The following is a 5,000-nucleotide window of genomic DNA, read 5'->3' as shown; positions in this document are numbered from 1 at the left end:
ACACCCTTTATTATACCCTCTGTATCCTCTACACACCCTTTATTATACTCTCTGTACCCTCTACACACCCTTTATTATACCCTCTGTATCCTCTACACACCCTTTATTATACTCTCTGTACCCTCTACACACCCTTTATTATACCCTCTGTACCCTCTACACACCCTTTATTATACCCTCTGTACCCTCTACACACCCTTTATTATACCCTCTGTATCCTCTACACACCCTTTATTATACTCTCTGTATCCTCTACACACCCTTTATTATACTCTCTGTACCCTCTACACACCCTTTATTATACCCTCTGTATCCTCTACACACCCTTTATTATACCCTCTGTATCCTCTACACACCCTTTATTATACCCTCTGTATCCTCTACACACCCTTTATTATACCCTCTGTATCCTCTAACACACCCTTTATTATACCCTCTGTATCCTCTACACACCCTTTATTATACCCTCTGTATCCTCTAACACACCCTTTATTATACCCTCTGTACCCTCTACACACCCTTTATTATACTCTCTGTACCCTCTACACACCCTTTATTATACTCTCTGTACCCTCTACACACCCTTTATTATACTCTCTGTACCCTCTACACACCCTTTATTATACCCTCTGTACCCTCTACACACCCTTTATTATACTCTCTGTACCCTCTACACACCCTTTATTATACTCTCTGTACCCTCTACACACCCTTTATTATACCCTCTGTACCCTCTACACACCCTTTATTATACCCTCTGTATCCTCTACATACCCTTTATTATACTCTCTGTACCCTCTACACACCCTTTATTATACCCTCTGTACCCTCTACACACCCTTTATTATACTCTCTGTACCCTCTACACACCCTTTATTATACTCTCTGTACCCTCTACACACCCTTTATTATACCCTCTGTACCCTCTACACACCCTTTATTATACCCTCTGTATCCTCTACATACCCTTTATTATACTCTCTGTACCCTCTACACACCCTTTATTATACTCTCTGTACCCTCTACACACCCTTTATTATACTCTCTGTACCCTCTACACACCCTTTATTATACCCTCTGTACCCTCTACACACCCTTTATTATACCCTCTGTACCCTCTACACACCCTTTATTATACCCTCTGTATCCTCTAACACACCCTTTATTATACTCTCTGTACCCTCTACACACCCTTTATTATACTCTCTGTACCCTCTACACACCCTTTATTATACTCTCTGTACCCTCTACACACCCTTTATTATACCCTCTGTATCCTCTACACACCCTTTATTATACTCTCTGTACCCTCTACACACCCTTTATTATACTCTCTGTACCCTCTACACACCCTTTATTATACTCTCTGTACCCTCTACACACCCTTTATTATACTCTCTGTACCCTCTACACACCCTTTATTATACTCTCTGTACCCTCTACACACCCTTTATTATACCCTCTGTACCCTCTACACACCCTTTATTATACCCTCTGTACCCTCTACACACCCTTTATTATACTCTCTGTACCCTCTACACACCCTTTATTATACCCTCTGTACCCTCTACACACCCTTTATTATACCCTCTGTACCCTCTACACACCCTTTATTATACCCTCTGTATCCTCTACACACCCTTTATTATACTCTCTGTACCCTCTACACACCCTTTATTATACCCTCTGTATCCTCTACACACCCTTTATTATACCCTCTGTACCCTCTACACACCCTTTATTATACTCTCTGTACCCTCTACACACCCTTTATTATACTCTCTGTACCCTCTACACACCCTTTATTATACCCTCTGTACCCTCTACACACCCTTTATTATACTCTCTGTATCCTCTACACACCCTTTATTATACCCTCTGTACCCTCTACACACCCTTTATTATACCCTCTGTACCCTCTACACACCCTTTATTACCCTCTGTACCCTCTACACACCCTTTATTATACTCTCTGTACCCTCTACACACCCTTTATTATACTCTCTGTACCCTCTACACACCCTTTATTATACTCTCTGTACCCTCTACACACCCTTTATTATACCCTCTGTACCCTCTACACACCCTTTATTATACTCTCTGTACCCTCTACACACCCTTTATTATACTCTCTGTACCCTCTACACACCCTTTATTATACCCTCTGTACCCTCTACACACCCTTTATTATACCCTCTGTACCCTCTACACACCCTTTATTATACCCTCTGTATCCTCTACACACCCTTTATTATACCCTCTGTATCCTCTACACACCCTTTATTATACTCTCTGTACCCTCTACACACCCTTTATTATACTCTCTGTACCCTCTACACACCCTTTATTATACTCTCTGTACCCTCTACACACCCTTTATTATACTCTCTGTATCCTCTACACACCCTTTATTATACCCTCTGTACCCTCTACACACCCTTTATTATACCCTCTGTACCCTCTACACACCCTTTATTATATTGGTTGTTCACTGCACCAGGCTCAAAACCAAAGGTGACTGAGCCTTTGAGTCTGTAGCTTCTAGGATGTGGAACACTCTTCCTCAGGACAGAGCTGCGGCCTCTGTAGACATTTTAAAAAAGCAGCTTTAGCTCAGGAGGTAGAGCGGGTCGGCCAATGACGCAAGGGTTGGCGGTTCGATCCCTGCTCCCTCCCAGCTGCTGTCGTTGTGTCCTTGGGCAAGACATTTAACCCTCCTTGCTCCCGATGGTGTGTAGGCACCCTGCGTGGTATGTTATCGCTTTGGATAAAAGCGCTATATAAATGCAGACCATTTACCATTTACCATTTAAAATGCTTAAATGACAGATCTAGCCTTTTTTGTGTTGACTGAATTTCTAACTCTGACTGTACTCCTGTCTTCTTTATTTTACTGTTACTTGTCGTCTTGCATTGATGTTTTTGTATGTATTTTGACCTGTGAAGCACTTTGTGAGCCCTCTCTGTGAGAAGTGCTATACAAATACAATTTACTTAGTTACTTACTCAATGCTCTCACATTCCACTCTCTATTACTACATGACTATAAGGCTGCATACATCTGCTCCATCCAACCCTCTACACCGTGTGTGTGTGTGTGTGTGTGTGTGTGTGTGTGTGTGTGTGTGTGTGCGTGTGTGTGTGTGTGTGTGTGTGTGTGTGTGTGTGCGTGCGCGCGCGCGTGCGTGTGTGTTGTATGTGTATGTGTGTGTGTTGTATGTGTGTGTGTTGTATGTGTGTGTTGTATGTGTGTGCGTGTGACCATGCAGAGTGAATCTGGAGGTCACTGAGTTTGGATTTCTTCTGCTTTTGGCCCAAAGCATCAGAATGGATTTCCATGGCAACAACGCCTGTTCTGTCTGGAGATGCATGAGAGAGAGAGAGAGAGAGAGAGAGAGAGAGACAGAGAGAGAGAGAGAGAGAGAGAGAGACAGAGAGAGAGAGAGAGAGACAGAGAGAGAGAGAGAGAGACAGAGAGAGAGAGAGAGAGAGAGAGAGAGAGAGAGAGAGAGAGAGAGAGAGAAGGGGGGAGAGAGAGGGGTGTGGATGGTACACACTCCTGCTCTAGCTCTTTTCAGCTCTGGTTTTCCTCTCTTCCTGGATTCATTTTAGGGTCACTGGAATTAAGCAATATTCAATATTTTTCAGATAGTGTTGAGCTCACCACAATTACAGTTACATGGAAGAATGAAACAAGCACGTAGGTTCATACACTTTCCACGTTGATATTGATGTTCCACATGACCTGTATTGCTCACCTGCAGTAGAGGTGTTTTCAAAATGTTGTAGCATCCCTGCATTCATGTTGAGTCAAACATGCTCTTCCTCTTGCAGACAGCACCATAAGTCAGGATGACCACTAAGGGAATGTATTCCCTTAGACTTTTCAACATTTTCACAAGATGAACATATTTAGGCACTGAAATGTTGCAGACAGCAGCTGGACGATACGAATATTGCCTCAAGTTCTCTCAAATTTGATTTTGGCACCTTTGAGTAAGTGCCTACTTAGTGATTGATGTGGTCAAATTGAAGTTCCATTCATTGGCAATTGCATACACATAATGAATAATATGAGACACATTATAGAGACAGACACTACAGACAGACAGCATACTCTGTGGCATTGAGCAGGCCAACACAGGCTAAAGCAACTTTCACCCCCTGCATGAAGTTGACCTTGCTCCCACGAGACGCACACACTTCCAAAACATCCCCTCCCCTCTCTGTTCCTCTCTCTGCTTACTGTATAAAACCATTATGCATTTTGTGAGATCTTCACTGAACGCTGTATAACATACATCATGTGTACATTGAGGATTCAGTCCTTCTCGAATGAAGTTTAGAGAAGTATGTATGGCTTAAATACAACTTTATTGATCATACTTTCCTGACTCCATGGCTTCATTCAAATAATTGGTCATCGTTTTCATATTGGCTGAAAATGCTATTGTTTACACAGCGGATGAGGAGTGGTGAAATTCCATTCTACAACAGTGATGTTAAAGATATACAGACGAACTGGGATGCTATCTTCATCCTATCTACCCTGCTGCTGTAACTATCAACACCTACTGTACACAAGCTGCTGCTGTAACTATCAACACCTACTGTACACAAGCTGCTGCTGTAACTATCAACACCTACTGTAGAGAAGCTGCTGCTGTAACTATCAACACCTACTGTACAGACGCTGCTGCTGTAACTATCAACACCTACTGTACAGACGCTGCTGCTGTAACTATCAACACCTACTGTAGAGAAGCTGCTGCTGTAACTATCAACACCTACTGTACACAAGCTGCTGCTGTAACTATCAACACCTACTGTAGAGAAGCTGCTGCTGTAACTATCAACACCTACTGTACACAAGCTGCTGCTGTAACTATCAACACCTACTGTAGAGAAGCTGCTGTAACTATCAACACCTACTGTAGAGAAGCTGCTGCTGTAACTATCAACACCTACTGTACAGAAGCTCCACACCACACTGTTTGAAT

This window comes from Poromitra crassiceps (genome assembly GCF_964638095.1).
Source record: "Poromitra crassiceps genome assembly, chromosome: 1".
Taxonomy (NCBI): Eukaryota; Metazoa; Chordata; class Actinopteri; order Beryciformes; family Melamphaidae; genus Poromitra; species Poromitra crassiceps.
The sequence above is the reverse complement of the archived record's forward strand: the minus strand, read 5'-3'. Positions refer to the sequence as shown.